The sequence below is a fragment of the Mus caroli genome, unplaced genomic scaffold (genome assembly GCF_978045245.1).
Source record: "Mus caroli unplaced genomic scaffold, Mus_caroli_1 scaffold_4, whole genome shotgun sequence".
Classification (NCBI taxonomy): domain Eukaryota; kingdom Metazoa; phylum Chordata; class Mammalia; order Rodentia; family Muridae; genus Mus; species Mus caroli.
In genome coordinates this window covers 25907501-25928238 of record NW_028227259.1, presented here as the reverse complement: position 1 = coordinate 25928238, position 20738 = coordinate 25907501, and the positions used below count along the sequence as shown (strand labels likewise).

The following is a 20738-nucleotide window of genomic DNA, read 5'->3' as shown; positions in this document are numbered from 1 at the left end:
GAAACACAGCTTCTTTGTGCTCTAAGAAAACAATTCCCATATTTCAATTCAGTGATGCTGGTCTCTTCTTAATCATTGCTAATATCTTAGCTCCAGCTAACCCGAATCAAATGTCCCAGTAGTTCCTTCCATTCCTAAGTCTAGAGCCAGAGCCACATGGCTGAAGGTGCCGAGTTCCGCTGCTTACAGGAACTAGAACATGACCCTCTTGTACTATTACATTATCACTGGCTTTGTTTTCCAAATCCTTCACTGCCTAAGCTAGGCTATCCTGGTTCTTGCCCTGTAGATTGACCTTGAAAGGCATAGATCAACATGCCTGTCTCCTGGGATTAAAGGTGTGCATCACCATGCCTGAATCTAAATTTAGATGGGTAGAGTCTGACCCCAAGGTCCCACTTCCTTAATCTGTTATCTCCTAACATAGGATTTTGCTCCATTTCACGTCCTGGTGCCCCTTTAATACTCAAACCATGTATTTTATATTTTTCCTTTCTAAGCTTGCTATGCTTGTTAAAACTTATCTTTCTAAGACTTAACCAGAGAACAAAGTCTCTGCTGGGCTTTTCTGAAACTTCCCTTGTCAATGCAATTAATCTGAGGCTCTTCACCTTAGTCTCAGGCAGACTTGTCAGTCTAGGACAAAAACTAGCCACATTCTTCATCAAAATATGACAAAAACAGTCTTTCTGCCACATTCTGAAATTCTTCTCTTTGAAATCTCTTGGGCCAGGTCAACACAGTTCAAATCACTCCCAGCAACAAAGTCTTCCATATTCCTAATAGGATGACCCATTAAGCCACTTTTAAAGCATTCCTCTGTGTTCCAAATCCAATTCCCTAAATCTACATTCTTCACATGAAAGCATGGTCAGTCCTATCCCAGCAATGCCCCATTCCCTGGTATCAACTTCTGTCTTTTTTTTTTTTTCAAACCTGTGCAATCTTTCTTGGGACTAACATACATAAGAAACCTGAGTAGTCACTTTCACAAAATGTGATTGTGCTAGAAAGTGTTGTTTGATGCCTTCTAGATCACAGGCCTGACAGGCCCATGAAGAAGCCACTTTATCTTCTGATAAGTAAAACACTCTAGAGTCCAAATTCCTGGCTTACAACTATCTGGTAGAGCTGGTGGAAAAGCAGGAAGGGACATGCTTTCCCAAGTCCAGAACTTAGGCCACCAGAGTGAGAGCAGCCTGTCCTATGGCTGCAACACCCAGTAAAGCCCCATGACAGCACCGTCCAATCAACTGTGAAATGAATGCTGAGGAGGACATGTTGTCTCCGAGGCCACCTGCAGAGGAAACAAGTTAAGGGAAATATATAAGCTGCAGCCTTCTGGATCTCTTCTCCTCGTTCCTCAGGTATTCAGTGAGACCTGACTGTACAAAGACAGAGACTCTTCCAGTACACTATGCTGGCCATATCTGGGAAGGACTCCCAACTCCTCCATGTACCCACCTGACTGTCCCACTATATATACAATACAGTCACCACAAAAAAAAAAATAATAATTTTAATTTGGCAACATGAAACTTCTGAAAACTGGACCAGCTCCAAAAACATTAATACTAAAGTAGTCCCTTCACCAAATATATACCTGAGATTAGCTGCTCATGAAAGTTTAAAGGCACCACTCCAGCATTATATGTACACTCCACCCAAGTTTAAATTGATTTTCCCTGGACAAGAGTCTTGGGATTTGGAGAAGCCAACAAGAACTCCAGGTATATTGCTGTGGGTAAGTTTGTCAGCTGTGCAGATGATCCCAGCTACAGGCCAGCCAGTTATCTAAAGAGTATGCACCTAAGGCTTTTACTGTTCAGCTCTGAGGAAGACTTGATTCACAGTGAAGAGGTGGAACCGGAAGACAAAACAGAGATGTACAGCATTCATTCCTCCAAATCCGCCAGGCCTGACTTATGGTCTCCACAAGCAGCCATCCACTTCCTTAGGGCTTAGGTCCTCCCTAGACTAGCTCGGATCCAGAGGAAGTATTGGGATTTTATGAGTCAGCAACTGTTCTGGTGACTTCACAGGCGCCCAGGTCTTTTGGAATAAGGACTGTGACTGGACTGGATGCATTTGCAATCCCGTTGGTCTGTGTACTTCTTGAAATGTGCCTCTTAATCTGCTTCAAGTGCCAGTCTGCTCCATCATCGAAGCCTGAAAGTGACCTAGGCCCTCTTTGTGACAGAAGTTGAGGGAACGCTCTGAAGAGAGTCCATTGGGTTGGGTGGCTACTGGGTGGGGATGTGGATGGGCAGGCACAGAGGATGGGTATGCCCTGGGGTGAAAATGACTGGCTGATCACTGAGGAGTGTATGGAGACCCTGTCTGCAGCATCACACTGTGGGGTGGGAAAGCAGATGAACCAAAAGTCATTCCTGAACTCAGAGATGGTGGTGGAGTTCCATAAAGATAGACACTGGTTGACAGTGAGTTCTGCCACTTGGGAGCTGCATCATGGTTGTTGAGATCTAGAATTTTGGGGGACTCTCTGGCCTCTCCACAGATTCATCCATCTTTTCTTCTTCTAGACCAGAATTGTGTCCATCAGGAGGAACAACCTTAGCAGTCACTGCATCCATTTGAGTTGGAGGAGTTAAGGCAGAATTTAGTTTCTCACAACCTTGCAGACTAGACAGGACATTCTTCTGTGGGAAGAGGGAGCATGGAGGGTGACTCCCTGGGGGTCCACTTGGGCTTCTCTGGGAAGGGAGAGACATCTGCCAATCAGAAAAGCCCTGTGGACATGTATAATGAGGAGTCCTCTGATAGGGGTGGTAGGAAGGCAGAGAAGAAGGCTGGTAGGTATATCTCATTCCTTGCTGAGGATGGTACCTAGGAAAGAGTCCAGGTTGGGGACCATTATCCTGGAACCCCCTGGGAGGAAAGGACTGAGGCTGTGATCCTGAGGACTTTCCTCCCATCATAGAGCCCAAGCCTTGCAAACTTGGACTCATAGAGTACTGTGTAGCTGAGTTAGAGTATTCTATGCCAGGCATGTATAAGGGAGAAAACTGGTTCACCTTGCCAGCCATCCAACCGGGATCTGTGCAAAGAGGTGTAATAGCATTCGGTCCTATGCATAGCATGGCTTCTTGCAATGTTTTACCACTGGGGCAGATTGGCTTTTCTGGACCACTACCATCAAGGCCCTTCCCCTCTGACCTACAGGGAGATGCTTCACCAAGGACCTCATTTTCAGGTAGATTCCCCATCTCTGCCACTATGGAGAAGTCTCTCAAACAGCCTTGCACAGCTGGGCTGCTGTAGCTATTGTCCAAAGGCCAGGTGTTCTTGTTCTTTGATGTGTTAGAAGTGTCTGCAGAGTCTGAAGCATCACTATTGAGTCAGAAGTCCTCTGTTTCCTTTTCTTGTGGTGAGCTTTGCCTGGTACCGCTGGCTTGCAAGGGAGGTGCAGGGTGAAGTAGTTGTTTGAGGTATACCCCCTCTGAAGAACAAATGCTTGCTGCTTTCTCTTCATGTCCAGGCAAAGGCTCTGGGTCTTCCTCAGGCTCTTGTGTTTCAGTCATCTCCTGTGTACTCCCAGGGTTGTCCAATGCAGTCTCGGGCTCTGACACACATACTGATGATGAATGAGCTACCTTTGGAGAGGGACCAGTTATTGGGGAGGAGTGCGCTGGAGGGGTGTGGTAAGGCATACCTGGGGGAAAGACTCCGGAGGGGAGCTGCTTCATGGCAATCATTTCAGGGCTGTCCATCATGGATTCCCTACTTGTGCCCCCCGGGGCACCTGGGAGGGCCCTCTGAATCCAGGACTTGGTGCTGGAGTTGGAGGTGTCTGCAAACCATGTCCATCAGACTTACAGGGTGGCTGCATATACACTGAGGAAGGAACACCATGAGGTAGAAAGCTTGACTGTTTAGTCCACTGGTTTGGTGGGATAGGTAGTCTCATCACTTTCGGCCATCCATCACATGACCAATGGTATGAGGGTGGTGAGAGTGTCCTGGACACAGGTGGGGCTTCTCAACTGGCCCCAAACATCCAGGGTTTACAGTACCATGGTTCCCATTCCAAACAGCAGGGTGTCCTCGATTTAGATACTTGTATGAATGATAAATATGACCAGGAGGAATTTCAGACCTTTCAGGAAAGTCTGGGGGTCGGGCTGGAGTCCCACCATGCCTAGAAGGAATAAATCCTGCCTGGAATGGAGCTGGTGGATACATGTTTCCAACTTGACTGGGACAATTCATCTGCCCAAGCTGTAAGGATGGTACATGTGACACCATATTGGAAAGGTCTGAAGCACTGAGCAGGGATAACCAATGGTTACTAATTCCAACTGGAGACTGTATAGCAAAGGTTGGGTGTTGCAAGGGCTCCTCTGGGGGCACCTCTGGAATTGGAGAGGAGCCATGTAAGTTAATGGGTTCTGATCCTTGAAGAGAGCCAAACGTTCCTGGTGCTGCTGGCTTCATCTGGTTTAAAAGGGATGCGTGACTAGGCACCCTACCACAATGCAGGGGGCAAGAAAAGCCTTGGCCTTTTGATGTGCCGACCTCTGGAGGGAGTTGTATGGAACTGCTGCTCTGATTGTCCCCTGAGGAGGCAGCTCAGTGTGCTGCGGGCAATGATTTTCCCCCATTCTTTACTGGTGGCTGTTTCCTGCTGTACCCTTCTGTGTTTCTTGAGAGAGTCCAAACATGGCTTCCACTATTTCTACCAGACTGACTCCTTCTTTTTTAGCATTTTTCATCCTCTTTGATCCAAAATTCTTCATCTGTGTCTCCATCTTGACCAGGAAAGTGTTTTGTCATGGCCCAATGGAAACACTGCTCTAAATTGTCAGACATCTTGGTATATTCATTACTGTCACCATTGTATTTTCGGCAATTTTTGAACATGGTCTTCGTGACATTTACAAATTCCTCCTTGGTACAATATGAACCTCCATTTAATTTCTTCTCCATGCTTGAAATATCCATGGGGGTCTTAATAATCTGGTAATAGTTGGGGGCATAAGATTCATCCACAGGTTCCAAGAAGGGCCAGGAATTCTTGTGAGCCTTCGCCACATCTAGAACTTTTACAAGGCAGTGAAATCGTCATCCAATTCAAAGAGGTCCTTGGTCTTCTTCCATTCCCTCATAGGAGAATTCAGATCCAAATGGGAAAGTTCTGGGAGTAGCTCCTTGCCTTTAGCCAATAGCCATGCTCATTCTTCCCTGAGCTTTCTCCTCTTAGCCCAGACTTCCACTGCCTTGACCTTTTTCCTCCTTTTCCTGCATTCTCTCCTCCTTTAACATCTGATCTTGCTCCTTCTTCTGCACTGCAAGAAAGATCGGTCGTTCCTCCTCCTCCCACCTGTGCTTCTGTTTTTCTATCTTGGTGAGCATGGGAGTTTCCTCTAGCTTGATGAATTGGATGGGCAGGTGGACAGATATAAACCTGTGTTGCAGCTCTGGCTTTGTGCCCTGTGGACATTTTCCCTTCTGAGCAATCATGTTGCAGATTTCAGGCAGGAAGTCCTGCTAAGGAGCTTGTAGAGTTGCTGCTCTTGGAGAGAGGTCGGCTCTCAGGAAGCTCTCAGTAACCTGTCTCCATTCTTCTGTTAGACACAGGATCCACCAAGTACCTTGGCCTGCCCCTCCGAATCCATTTCTTTTGTGTAGGTCAGATGTCAAGGATTTTTTTTTCCTGCTTTTCACTGGATATAATCTCCTCCTGTAGTTTTTTTTTTCGTTTTGCAGGCCTTCCTCTTCTTTTGTCTGATTTTCCAGGAACATTTGAGACATTTTTTTTTTTGCCTTTCACTTTCCCTGCTCAAGGAGAGTTCTCCATTGGACCTTCCGTGTACTAAGTCTTCTTTGTACATTTGTGTCCCATAGAAGTACCAGTACAGTGCACCTGAATTGTCTTCACCTAGAGGTTCAACTCGGAGACTGTCTGCATCCAGACCCTTGAGAAGAACAAAGACATCATCTGCAACAAGCGGGTAATCACAGAGGAGATGCAGGATCTCTACTCTTGTACGCAGAGGAAGGTTTGAAAACTGGGATCTCTCAGAGGATTGGGCTTTCCTTCTTCAAGCTCACAACCTTAGTTAACAATATCTTCCAAGTAGCTGTGGAATGTCTGAGACGTGATACTTCTTCGCTAATAGCAGCCTTGAAGCAGGCAGGCAATCAGATCACTGATAAATACCAAGTCATCTCTGTGAAGAGCTGCCTCTAACTCCTCGATCTCGAAGTTGAGCAGGCATAACGCCTTGTGAAAGAACAAGCAGAATTGTGTGATGGCTGGGACTTCCCACCAGGAGCAGAGCATGCCCAGCATGGCCATGCAGCCTTCCTCTGGGCACATCTCCCTGCTGTGATTACTCACTCACTCTTGCTTGCTTCAATCTTGCTTGCTAGCTCCAACTCTGGCCATAGGGCAGCGCCTCTCACTCAGCAAATGGCAGCTCCCTCAGCTTAGCAAGAGCTCAAGCAGAGGCGGGCCAGGACAGGGGTAGTGCACTGGGGGAGTAGCTTGCAAACTCGCTCAAGCAGCCGCATGTTTGCCCCCTCCCTCAATGGCTGTCCCAACATCTGATTTAGTTATGGTTTTACTGCTGGGAACAGACACTATGACTAGGGCAAGACTTATAAAAACATTTCATTGGGGCGGGCTTACACGTTCAGAGGCTCAGTCAATTATCATCAAGCATGACAGCATTCACACAGGCATGGCAAGAGCAGAGCTGAGAGTTCCACATCTTCACCCAAAGGCTGCTAGTAAGAGACCCATTTCCAGGCACCTAGGATGAGAGTATTAAGCCCACACACACATTGACATGCCTACTGCAAACAGGTCACACCTATTCCAACAATGCTACCCATCCTAATGGTGCCACTCTCTGGTACAAGAGTATACAAACCATCACAACTTGGAAGCATATTATGGCAAAAGCATGAAATAGACTGACGGCTGCCATGTAACAAATTTCCTACAGATATGGTAAGGGGGCAAGCCTTACCAGAGAGAACTTTGTATCATTAGGAAAGATGTCTGCATGATGTTAGCATGTTTATACAAGGTCCATGGCCTCAACAGGAGCATTTTCAAGGAGGACAGAGAATGTGTGTTTTACTTGAAATAAAGGGCTTCAGCACTGTTGCTCAGACTGGTCGGTGCCGATTTCACCTCACTCTATCCATGCAGAGGAACCCAAGTTGTCCTCCCACCTTCCTTTTGAGCAAGGTATAGGCACAAAAAGACCGGGACGCAGAGCTGGTGTCCAATTCCTCAGATATGCTCAATATCAACAAATGTTTAAACAAATACAGTGTGGTCACTTATTATTGATAGTCTTCACATCTTACTGAGGGCACCAATTGCTTGACTACAACCAACTCTCTAAAAAGTCTGCGCCCTGGGACATATATCAAGATCAATCTGGCATGGAGGTGCATGCACACTTTCCTGTACTGAACATAGAAATGTGGAGGTAGAAGTTTGATGTATGGTAAATTGGCCACCACGTTCACATTGTGTTCCTGGATTTCATCTCAGGACAAGGATGTGGAGAGTCTCTGATGGCTTCTGTCTAGCCCCTTGAAAGGTTCTCTGAGCTTTGGCCTCAGCACTTAATACTTCCTGCTGGGTCAGCAACACTAAAGGAAGATAAGATTGTCATCAGCACCGTATCACACTACCAACAGTGGATATTAATCAGTTGTTCAGATGATGATACTCACTTTCATTTTTTCCTAATGTGGGCTAAGGGAAACAGAGAACATAGTCCTTAGAATGGAAAGATCATTCTCACTTCTCCATCTTCCCAGAAAGAAAGACTGGAAGGGAGAGAATGGTAAGTTCTTTATAATAGAAAAGACTTGGTAACTGAGGCCTTTGATGTAGCGTGTGATTCGGTGTTGTTTTCTGAAACAGGGTCTCAATTACCCCATGTGGACCAAGTTAACCTTGAGCTCAGACAATTCTGCTTCCACTTTCCTATATTTGAGCTTCCAAGTGGGGCCTCCAAGTACTGTGGAAACATAACTAGTCATTGTGAGAGACCTGGATAATCTAATGCTAAGGCATGTACAGCACAGTATAGCAAAAGTCATTGATTTCTATGTCTGCCCCCTATTTCAGATAGTTGCTGTCATATGACAGCCAATCATCAACAGAGAAAACAACTTGACTCAGCAAAGTCATGGTGTCCACATTCTGTTGTGTTCTGTATGAGGTTTGTTAATCTTACAATGGTACATAAACCATTCCATGGGACCCCTCAAATTAAGGGTCAATATGCAGTTATATCTAAAATGGCCTGATCCGAACAGAGCACTGGATACTTCCCTAACTTTACATGAACTAATTTTGTTTTTTCATTTGTTTTTGTTTGGTTGGTTGGTTTGGTTTTTGGGTTTTTTTTTCTGTCTTTATAATTTAACAAATATAGATTTTTTGAGCTATGGCTCAGGCACAAATCCTGAGCAATGGTTCTGATCAATCAACTTTAGGGTCTGCATTTAATGAATCATTCATGTTTGACGGAAATTGGGTTTTGTGTGGTTTGTGGGGCCAAACATGAACCCAAATACAAGATGCTAGTACCTTGCCCAGTCAACTAACCTATGTCTATAGTATTACCCTATATTTTCTGCCTGCACATCCGCACCTCTGTTGAATATATTATTTATTTCATACAGAAACTCATGGTCTAGCACACAGAGGGCTATAAGCAATACTGATCCATGAGATTGGTGCAGTGAGAAAAGCCCCCATACAATCTGATGGTCACACATTGGTGGCTCCATATTTCAGTTTCCTTTGCCAAAAGATCTCTAGAATGTTGTCAGAAGCATGATGACTGCATGTCTCCCTCCTAAGGGATCTTGAGGCAAATTTCAAATGCTAAACACAAGGCTTCATGAGTGTGGTCCCTAACACACACCCACACTGCAACCAGCCCTGAAGGCTCAGCATGGATGAGATTTCATGCACCTGTATATGATTAGACAGGAGAAGATTTTGGCTGCATATTCAAACTGGTATGATTTCTCACTAAGTTTTAATGGCTCCTATTGCTAATTGAGGAAAATTTAAGGTAGGATGAGATATTTCTGAGAAGGGTTTGGAAAGGAAACACAGAGTTAGATACATAGGAATTACTTAGGTGTGGCCAATCAAGCCTAGAGCAAACCCTGGCTTTGGAAGGAGGATGTGCTCAATGGCTATGCCCCAGGAAAGAGCAGCTCAGCTTCCTGTCAGTACAGGGAGAACATTAGCAGGGAACCAAAGGCTTTATGTAGTCCATGTCATCAGCAGTCCCTTCTTGGACATTCTATTGTCTCCTGGAGAGTTCTAAGCAACCTCTGTGATGTCACCAGTGTTGTAGTTACAACAAGCTGACTGAGATTTCTCAGTCAGAGACTGGACATTGCAGTGATGGCCCTGCTTGCCCGACTTGGTAGACTTTTTCAGAGAACCAATGTGGATGGGAGAGAGACCAGAGAGGGGAGGAAGGATGCTGGCCTTCCATCTGAGAGTAATGAAGGACGAAGGAGGTGGAATTGGCGAATGAGGAGTAAGTCCTGGGAAGTGGATGTTGAGCTTTCTGGTAGGGGTGGCCTGAGCTGGCCTTTCTAGTAATGTGGAACTGGAGACTCTGGGTAGCAAAAAAACTTCCATGGTTATCACAATTCTTGAATCATCAAGGATTTCAGAACAGTACTTTTCAATCCCCTAAGGCAGGAGTTGGCAAGGTCAAAGCTGTTAGGCTATGAACTTCAAGTCTTGACTTGCACTGGGTATTGTGGGTGTTACTTGGGGACAGAATGAGACCATCAGGAGTGACAGCGGGTCTAAGCTATGCCAGTTTGAGGGAGGGAATACCTGCATTTCAGTCCATGGCTTCTTTAAGCTCCTGTAGTTATGTGACGTTAGTCACAGGGAGAGAATGGTGCTCCAGACCATGATGTCATGTTCTCAGAACTACTCTGACCTCCTGTTTGTGACAGTTCCTACCTTACCTTTCTTTATCACCAATTGTGGGTGGCAGCCATTTCTATACTGTAAACAAAGAACAAGCAGTTGATAGACCCAGAGGGGGATTCTATTTTTATTTCTGGGATGTTTTGTGTTTCAGGGTGGAAGTTGATCAATGTGATGAACATATTCTCCCCCTGCCTGACTTATTAAGCCAATTCCTTGGCTTAGAGTAACAGGTTGGATATCTGAGCATCCACAAGATCTCAAATACTTTTAATAGTGAATTTGTAGTCTGACTTGTGAAACCACAGGGCTCTGAAGCCAAGTTGTTCCCTGAAGAAGACATCTCTCTGGTCCTCATAAGCACGTTTAAGGGGGAATGAGGATACATCTGGCTACTTACATCACCTGATCTCTCTAGAGTGATGGTAGAACTGAGATCCACTCAGAAGAAATCTCATGCTGGGACCAATCTCTTGGTGGTGTCACTATGTTACAGGCCTTTTTCCTTCTCTTTGGTAAGTCCACACTCTTTGCATTCTCACATCAAATATTCTCATATTCATCTACCTACAGTGGCTCACAGACAGACATCATCCCCTATACCTGTCATGAGCAAGGAGCAGTTTGAGAAGGAAGAGAACGAGCTGATCAAAGAGATCCAGCTCACTACCCAGGAGACAAATGAGCTGAGAGATCGCCTGATCTTTGTGACCGAGGGATCCATGAACAAGAGGTATACCTTGCTCCATACCTGTGGTGTCATTCCGGGGTCTGCAATGCCTCCTTCATCTTATGCTTTTAAAGGGGTGGGTTCTAGGAAGCTATACCACCAGAACATAACTGGGCCTCACTTCATGCCCCTATATACTTATTAGAGGAGTGGCCCCACCTGAAGTTTTGTCAGGAGCAAGAAGGGAAATAGACTCTTGTATTCCCTCCACTTGAAAAGAGGAACTTGGAGTCTGAGTAAAGAACTCAGGGATAGAGGCAGTGATGATTTCCGAGGGTTCATTTGGAAAGCCTTTGACAGGAGGTTTCTAGGTGACGTGTGTTTGCAGTTGTGTTTTTACTTGTCTGGCAGGTGATTGAGTGCTGGCACCTCCAGGTAGCAGCTGGAGGGGCCTGGTCCCACATGTTTCTTCTCAGTGCTTGATTAGAATGCCTGAAGTTCATGCCTGTTCCTGTTTGTCTGTGTGCCTTATACTCTGAGGCAGTAATGTTGCATGCATTACTCTACCTCTCATTGTGTTCCCTTTGTCTCTGTCTCTCTTTCTCTTTCATTCTCTCACTCTTTGTTTCTCCATCCTGTGTATAGGTCTAAGTCTGTGAGTCTATGTGCATGCACAGGTACAGACCTGTGAATATGTTTTGTATGTTTTTATTTCTCTCCACAATTTGGAATCTAGGGGTAGGTGTTTTGGCCTGAGGATTTACTTACCTAAGAGTATCCAGGTGAGGTGGGTCCTGAGGCCTGGTAGTCCCCACTTTAAATAGCATTGCACTTTGACTATGTTGTCACATGTGTTAGTACTTTTGTATATTGGGGGCAGATTATAAATCTGTGGTGATGTCTGGACTCATCTCCAGAATTATATATAATAACTGTCTCTACAGTATTAGGTATCCAGGATTTAGAATCCCTTTTATGGAAACAGGGGAAACACCATCACAGCTGTTTGGTGGGTAAAGACCTGTAGCCTAGAACCCTGAGAACATAACTGCTTAGTCTGCCCTTCAGACCTACTGAGTAACGCAGGGAGCCAGGGCACCCTCAATCTAGATGCCTAGCTTCTGGTGTTCAGGGGCCAGGATAACCAGTTTCCCAAGGTTAAGAAAATCCCAGCATTTAGAATGCAGTGTGTGGTTTCCATGGCTGCAGTAGTCCAGGACCCAGCCTGAGTTCATGTGTTACTAAAAGCCTAAGTTTATGGAGTTCTGTCTTCCTGGGGCCAGGCCCTACCACAGGCCAAATGGACATTATAAAGAACTGAAATTAAAGGAGAAGGAGATCATGACATTCCTACATGAATTAGAGAACAAGAACATGGAGGCCCGAGAGAACAAGCAGGAGCTCAAGAAGGAGATAAATTTCTATCGGTAAGTTCTTGTCTGGGAGGCCAACACTTGTGAAATGGCCATTTCTACCTTCCTTTATTTCTGGTCGGGAGACTGCAGGTCTGGTTCTATACTTTATGCTTTTTAGGCATCAGTGTGCCTTGGATTTTTGGACTCAGTTTTCCTAGGTCTCTAGGAGACTGTTACCACTGCCAGTGTTCTCCAGGCATTCTCAGGAGCCTCTAAACAGAAAAGTGATTCAGATCATCAGAAGGTTATTATGTTGTACTGGGCCTGTGGGGCTCATGCACGGTTTTACAGAGCTAAGTGAGGTGTAACACAAGGATAGGGTCCCCTCCCTTTGGTTCTAATGACTACCCTGAATGTAGTTGCACCCTACTAATTGGTATTGTCCCAATGCATGGGCTGTCATGAGTAGATGGAGATCCCTGTTTCTTTTGGAAAAACATGGACCCTTTTTGGTGTTTGGACTGCAGCACATATTTCTTCTTCCATGAAATGGCTATTTGGTGTTTGTACAGCTGTCATGGATGTATTCTGGTGGATTGTATTAGGTCTTCACAGGAATCAGGGTACAGGTCAGGTTAATGGGACCTGTAAGTAGAAATGGGAGGAGGAGGCTGCAGGAACTTACCATGCAGAGTGTGTTTCCAGTAACCTGCACAGCCGGCTCCTGCTGGAGAAGAATCTTATAAAGAAGAAGTTGGCGATATTGCAGCAGGAGAAGAAGGAAGTACTGGCTGATTGGGCAGTCATTCGTCAATGTTTGATGGAGTTGAACCTGAGTGGTACAGAAGAACAGGAGAAGACCAACAACCTGGAGACTAAAGAACATCAGGTAGGGACAAACAATTCAGCCAGGCTATGACTATCTGATAATTGGCACAATAGAATCTATCTTTGCTTCCTCCCACCAACTTTCTAATCCATACTTCCAAGCAGCCGCCCTCCTCATGGAATGTAGCTGTTCTTTGCTCTTTTTTCACACAAGTATTCTGGGAAGTTAGCCTCTTGTGAGACTCTGAATTAGCCTCTTTGGAGGCACTATTATCACTGGCAAGTGAACCTTTCAACTCTGCTTTAGTCTTCAGTCCACTCAGGGTGACAGGTTAATTACATGTCACATTCTTGCATGCATGTCTTCAGATAGGTGGAATGCTATGTGGAGGTTTGAGTGAATTCTGGGTCCTATCTGCAGATTTCACATCAGTAATTTCAGTTTGAATATTAATGTTGACTGTCAAGTAAAGATGAGGTAGTGGGAGATAAAGGTCTGACAGCTGCCATGCCTTTCCCCACCATTCCTGTGTCTTAGTAACTGCCTTCCTTTCCCAGGTCTCAGAAACTGCTAGAGAGCTGGGATTGGCCACAGCTAAAGAAGAGACCATCTTGCAAAATGAGTTGTCATGCCAGGAGGACCCTGCTGACCCTGATCTCCAGCACCCACAATCTTCCTCAGATGAATCTTCCTCAGATGAATCTCTTTATATCACATGTCCTGAGTGGGAATAGGCCCTAACTAGGAAGCTATGGCTGATTCAGTGTGTTATTCCCTTTTTTCTTCAGACAATTCCTCTTGGCAGAGAACGGAGGTGACTGCACTGCTAACAAATGTCCAAGAGGAGTAACAGGCTATAGGTCTGTGCTGCTAAAAGTGCAGAAAAAAGATGAACAATAATTTTTTTATAGTTTTGTTTGAAGTTTTCATTTTTTGTTCTTAGAGTTGTTGCTATGTTATTTAGAAGTTATATGTTCTTATTCTTTTATTTCATTGTTTATTTTTGCCTTTATCTCTATATTAATTGAAATTGTAAAACCTATTTTTTAAAAATTCTATTTCTTATGCAAAAAATGGATTTGCAAGTCGTGACTTTTGAGACCATCTTCCTTATTCAGGTTTTCTATCCCCTGCTGTAGACCTAGAACTCACATCCAGAGATGGATTTTGTAAGTTTCAGACAGCCAGGGCTATATAGTAAAGTCATAGCCACCTAGGGGTATACAAGGTGATGAACTTTTGTGTATCAATAATTTTATTTACCCCATGGACACACACTTGGTGATGTAATCACTGCCATTCTGCATCCATGGTGTCATGAATTCTCATACTCCTAACATATAGCAATCTGTAACACACACACATTCATTCATGATCCTGTGAACCAGATACTGAGGAATATACAATCATTGTTCTAGAGCTGCTGAGGATATAAACACATTCAGAAAGGAATACAAAATAAATCAGGAAGGCCAGAGCCATATGCCTCAGTTTACTTGCAACAGAGCATCAGTGATTGAGGCGAACAATAGCTTCCCTTTGGTTCTGGCCTGAAAAGGTCAGAGCCATTAACTGGGAGAAAGTTCAGGGGTCGTCCCTCCTGAAAGGGAGGGATGTCTAAACATGGCTTTCTGTGAGCCAGAGTTTTTCCTTGTTTCTAGTCAAGAGTTAATATTTACCCGGAGAGGAAAATATCCTTGGGTCTGCAGATAACAGTTTCTTCTTGTGAAGTTTGTTCTCTTTCTGAGGAAATGACTCCAAAAATGATAATATTGTCTGCCCGGTGCAACTATGTAAAAATGTTATTGTTTGGGCCTAATTGGCAAAGTCATAACCCGTGTTTTTAAGCTGTAGAAATCAGTAAAGCTTTGCTTCTTGCCACCAGAGCATTAGTCTGTCTGTTTCTTTAAGGCATTCGCGAAGCTCATCTTCGTCAAGTGATAACCACACAGCAGACATAATGACCTTCCATTTCTTGCTGGGAAATAGCTTTTAATAGATGCTGTTGTCCTTGACCATAAACTTGCTTTGTTTTGCTGTTGCTGATTAGACTTATGTTGAACATTTATGTGAATGGGTGTTTTTCCTACTGAATATAATACTGTATGTGGCTCCTCCTGAGGGACATTTCCCTCAGAGCATAGATGGAATCACAACCATTCCTGGAGATGATTGTTAGGTACCATGTGGGTCTTCTAGTGAGTAGCAGATGCTCTAACCTGTGAGGCATCCCCACACTTCCTGCCGTTGGCTTTTGACCTTCCAGTGAATATGCTGTATTAGATGAACAGGTTCAAATCCACTTGAGTGGAGAATCTCAGAAGATCTGTAGGTACAGTGCCTGACCTGCCCACACTCAGTGTCCTAGACTGCCAGGCATGTATACACGGCTCTGATATTACCACTGCTATTTCTGTGTTCAGAGCCTTTTAAGTGAACAAAAAGGGGTGGAAGGAATATTGCTGTTTGTGTGCTCTGCTCCCTCAAGAGTCCCTAAAAACAGGTGCAGTCAGGTGAAATCTTAATTGATCAGATAAGGCTAGAGGCTCTTATTGGGCGGGGGGAAGAAAGGCAGAGCTGAGATTTTTAGAGAGGGGAAGTGAGATGGAGAAGAGAGAGGGAATGAAGGACAAAATAAGGAGGAATAAGAAGATGGTGCTGGACTACGGGGCTCTAGGGGCCATAAGTAACTGGGGATTTCATAAATGGGAAATAGAGTAATGTAGGTACATTTTCCTGATCTAAGTGTGCAGGTTGTATTTGTATGTGTTGAGTTTTGCATTGTTTACATGGGCATTTTGTGGTTGTAGATTTCCCCTAATAAATTAGTCTGGCATATTACAAGGGTTTTGTGTTATTATCTTAAGAGGTAAAGGGGAAGTGTGAGTGGCAGCCAGCTCACTGGAGGCTAGGCACAGGTGGTGGATGGCATTGGAAGTATGAACAGCCTGGCAGCAGCTAAACATGGGAAACAGGGCAATAGTGCTACATGGGGCTGGCCACTCAAGGTTAATGAGATCGTCTTTCCTGTCCCTAACCACTTTAGCATGGATTGGGTTTTGTTTTTATGTTTTGCTGTTTTTCTTTTTTGTTTTTTTGTTTATTTTTTGCTATAAGCTAAAATAATGTATTTCTTTTTGTTCTAAGCATAGTAGCAAACTGTTCTACTTGAAAAAAAAAAAAAGATTCCTCATGACCTTTTTTTTTGCCTGTGATCCAAGTACTCCCCAAACTGTGTAAAATCCCTGTGTGATAAGTTTGTTGCAAAGTGGGAGTCTTAACACAAGAACAGGGTAGGTGGTGAAGTGAAGGGTGTAATGTGTAGGCAGCCGTACACCCAAAAGATGCCCTGGACCTCCAGTACACCAGCGCCTTAAACAAAGCCATTGCACAGGTTCCAGCCCGAATCTGGCACCAAACCCTCTGAGAGGGTGTTACACATCAAAGGGTCCGACATACTGACAAATCCCAGGAGGACACAAGCTCTCCACAGTGCTGGGGTGGATATAGGCGGTCGTCCAGGGGTTTCCCCGAGTTCCCCAGTAGCATGGAGTTGTTCCTGAAATAAAGAAAGCTGTTGAGAAGAATCTGACCTTGTTGCATATTTTCTTGCTGGACAAGGTGAGCACAACAGTAATGGGGAAATCTGGAAGAGTATTGGGTGGCCTAGGGCAAGCCAGCTGCTGTAAGCACTCAGCATACACACCTATTATCCCCTGCTGTGTCTACTCTTATCCATATTTGTACATGTAAGAGACTTTTCTGTCAGCTTCTGTAATTTGTACATAGTTATTTAATTTGGGTTATAAAAAAGTTTACTGTAAGAATGGCATATTGAAACATGCTTCCCTGCACCCAAATTCAGAATAGCTACAGTCACAGTCCTGTAGAATACATACTCCTCTTGCAAACAAAACAGGTTCAGAAACCAAAAATATTAACAATAAATAACAACAACAAAAAAAAAACCCATCCACACAGATCAATTTTAAGTGTTCAGATGTCATAGGATCTATTTTCTTCCTTACATGAAATTTTAACTCCAGAAAGGAAGGCAACATAAAGTGAATTACCATGCTGTATGGCCTACTGTGCAAGGAGAAGTGACTTGGGCATTTCCAGTACTGTATATAAAGAAGGTATTCATAACAAAGCTGCCTGTCACAGTTGGGATTTGCTACACATCTCATAAAAGTCTCTTCTTGGTCAAATCCCCCTAAGTTCTCCCTGATTTAATCCTAAGAAAAGCCTTGAGCTGCAGTGCAATGGACAAAGATTCAACCCAAGACAGCCACCACCATGCAAGTGACTAGTAGAGGCTATCCTAACTATGCATGTCTTGGACCTAGTAGCCAAAAGTGTCTTTCACTATTTCTCCACAGGGGCTAGCTAAGCAACTGTGAACCTAACCAGCTACAGCAGTCTCCAGGCCCAGTCCCCTGCACTCCTAAACTTGGACCTGACTGAAAGAAAAGATGGGAAAAATATAACAATAATTCCTTCGTTTACTTCTATTGCTGCTAACATAATCGTTATTGTTGTTATTCCCAGGGAAGGCCTTGGGTCTACACTGTAATAAGCAATAATATTGATCTCTTTTCAATAGCTAGGCAGCTGTCAAAGCATCTCACTTAAACAACATCAATGTGAGGTCTGGATTCTTATCATCAATGACAGATAAGGAAGCCAAAGCTCAGTATGATGGACCCACTTGCCCAAGGCTGTACTTAGAGCATGGCGCTGAGAAAATGTCAGTCTGATTATGGTCACCCACTCTTCCTTCTCTTATACCACACCCAGCTGGCAGGGTAACAGACCATCTGCCCATATACACCTTTGAATTAGTCCTGACCCCTCATCACTGCTCCCCCTAGTGGTCAAAGTGATCAATGCTCTACTCCCTACAAGCAAGAGTGAGCAAGTCCTCATCTTGTGAGGTGAGTGAGGACTGAATGAGGCACAGGGGAGCCTGGTACTCTCAAGGGTCCAGTCATGAGGCTGTGGCTCTCCAGCTGGCTCCACAGCCCACTCCCTCACCCTGTCCTTGATGTGGTGATGTGCTGAACCCATGCTGGTATAATAGCTATCTTTGCTTTCAACTTTCTAGCTCCTATTAATTCTGTCTATCCAGAAAGGTGACAAACTTACTCTGCTTAGAAAGAAAAGCAAGTCTGAAACACAAGAAAAATAACACTAATTTTGTTATGTTTTGGTTTTTCGAGACAGGGTTTCTCTGTGTAGCTCTGGCTGTCCTGGAACTCACTTTGTAGACCAGGCTGGCCTGGAACTCAGAAATCCACCTGACTCTGCCTCTCGAGTGCTGGGATTAAAGGCGTGCGCCATTACTCCCGGCAAAAAATAAAACTTTTATGCTTCTGTTTTACTTATGATTTTTGTTTTAAAGTCCAGATCAACCCTCTGTCTCTTCCACATCCCCTACCTCCTCCCCTGTCCCACCTTTGTCCACGAGGTTCCCCAAACCCACCCCACCAGACCTCTAAACTTGCAGAGACCTCAGTCTCTTTAGGGTCAGTTGCATCTTCTCTGACTAAACCCAGACCCAGCTATCCTTTCCTGTATATGTGTGAAGTCATAGCCACCTAGGGATCCACAAGGCGATGGTCTCTTGTGTGTGGATCATGTGGCTTACCCCATGTACACACACTTTAAGACGTATTCACCTCCATACTGTATCCATGCTGTCATGAATTCTCCTACTCCTAACATAAAGTACTCTGTAACACACATCCATCCATGGCTCTGTAGCCAAACATTGAGTAATATACAGTCATTGCAGTGCAGCTGCTGAGGAAATAAAAACAATCACAAAAGAATATAAAATAAATCAGGAAGGCCAGAGTCATGTGCCTCAGTTTTGCTTGCAATACAGCATCAGTGATAACCACACACCAGATATAATGACCTTCCATGTCACTCTGGGAAATAGCTTTTGATAGATGCGGTTGTCCTTGACTATAAACTGCTGTGTTTTGTTGGTGCTAATTAGGAAGGACAATTGAAGCTCCCCTTTTGCCATAGAAGATCTAAGAATATATTGTGGAAGTACTTGTTCCAGGTGACTGTGTAAGTATTTACTGAATAGAACTGACTCAGCCTGGAGATGAATCAGAGAGTTAATGTGTGAAAGAATTAATCCCCTCTCATTGATGTCAGATAAGGGCATCCTTTGGTACATATGCAGCTGGAACCATGGGTCCTCTTTGGTTAGTGTTTTGTCCCTGGGAGCTCTGGGGGAATCTGGTTGGTTGATTTTGTTGTTCTTCCCAAGGGCTTGCAAGCCCTTTCAGCTCCTCTAGTCCTTCCCCGACCTTTAATATTCTTGAATTCAGAGTAACTTAATATTTATAAAATAACTGAAGGGATTTTCTGTTTCCTGTTTTTCTACTTTCTTGTTCCTGTAAACTTTCTCCTTCAGCTATATCAAGACTTTGTGTGTGTGTGAGTATATGTGTGTGTGTGAGTGTTTGTGTGTTTGTGTGTTTGTGCATGTGTATTTGTGTGTGTGAGTAATTTATGTGTTACGCTTTGTTGATGTTTATTTAACTTCTCTAAAGGTTCTCAGGAAGAAGGCTTCTGGAACACACCCATCTCACTTCCCCTAAGTCCTGTTCTCAAACTGTATAGTGTGCTCACCAATAGGGATTTACCTTCAAGTTTTAGGAGACAAAACAGGGTGAAAGCAGTTGATTACTTGTATTGTCCTTTGGGCTCCCTTAACCATCAACCCAAAGGAGGTTTTCTATGCCTTGTAATATGTATTTTTTTATGTAGTCTATGGTTCCTGAGGGAAGCATTATCACACCAAGTAATTATGTATGTGTGTGTGTATATATATATATATATATACACACACACACATACATTGTGTGTGTGTGTTTGTGTGTGTGTGTTTGTGTGTGTGTGTGCATGCAATTTTAGATAAATATAACATTGTATACTTTTTATATTTTCTCAAGTATATTTTCTTTATTTACATTTCAAATGTTGCCCCTTTCCTAGTTTCCTCTCCAAACTCCCCCTAATCCTACCCTGCTGCCCCTGCTGCCCAACCAAACCACTCCCATTTCTGGTCCTGGCATTCCCCTGTACTTGGGCATAGAGCCTTCACAGGACCAAGGGCCTCTCCTACCATTGATGTTCCCTCTCTTCCTCTGCAATGTTCTTTCTCCTCCTTCAACAACTACACTTCTGTTTTTTCCATTCTTTACTTCATATCACCTGTACCCGGCTATAGCTCTCTCTAGACCTTCTTCTTTTCATATATGGTCTTCCTTTTGTTTCATGTCTTCTGTGGTTGCTCCAAGTTATGGACTTACATCTAAAGATTGGGAGATAGGAATCACAAATGATCAACATCATGTGGAGTTTGTTCTTCTTGTGTATGGTTTATATCACTCAGTGTATTTTTTAGGTTCATGCATTTAGCTGAAACTTTCTTGAATTCATTTTTCCTCACAATTGAATAATGCCTTGTGTGTATGTGCCCTGTTTTCCTTATCTTTTCATCAGTTCAAGGACATTTAGATGGTTTAAATTCCCTACCTATTGTGACTACAGTACCAATGAACATAGCTGAGCAGATTTCTGTGGAGTTGGATGTCATTCCATTGGACCATAGGTAAAAGAGTGGAATGTTAAGTGATATGTAGATTTACTTTTAGCTCTTTCAGATTTCCCCACATTGGTTTACAGAGCAGATGTATCAACATGTAAACTCATGAGTAAGGGTTTTTCTTTTCCCACGTAATTTTCTGGATTTATCATCATTTCTTTTTTATTTTTTCCGTTTTTAATGTCTATTGAAAATAGTTTTTTTATTTTCTTTTTGTATTACATATTTTTTTCATTTACAATTCAAATGCTATCCCAAACATCCCCTATACCTTCCCCAACCCAGCTCCC

The 20738-nt window shown here is 43.8% G+C and overlaps 2 pseudogenes; one reads left to right on the top strand and one right to left on the bottom strand.

The window, feature by feature from the left end:
* Positions 1-1977: 1977 nt before the first annotated feature.
* LOC147005045 (chromatin remodeling regulator CECR2 pseudogene) lies at positions 1978-6340 on the bottom strand (annotated as a pseudogene).
* A 3050-nt stretch (positions 6341-9390) lies between these two features.
* Positions 9391-20738, top strand: part of LOC147005043 (disks large homolog 5-like) — a 52883-nt pseudogene continuing 41535 nt past the window's right edge.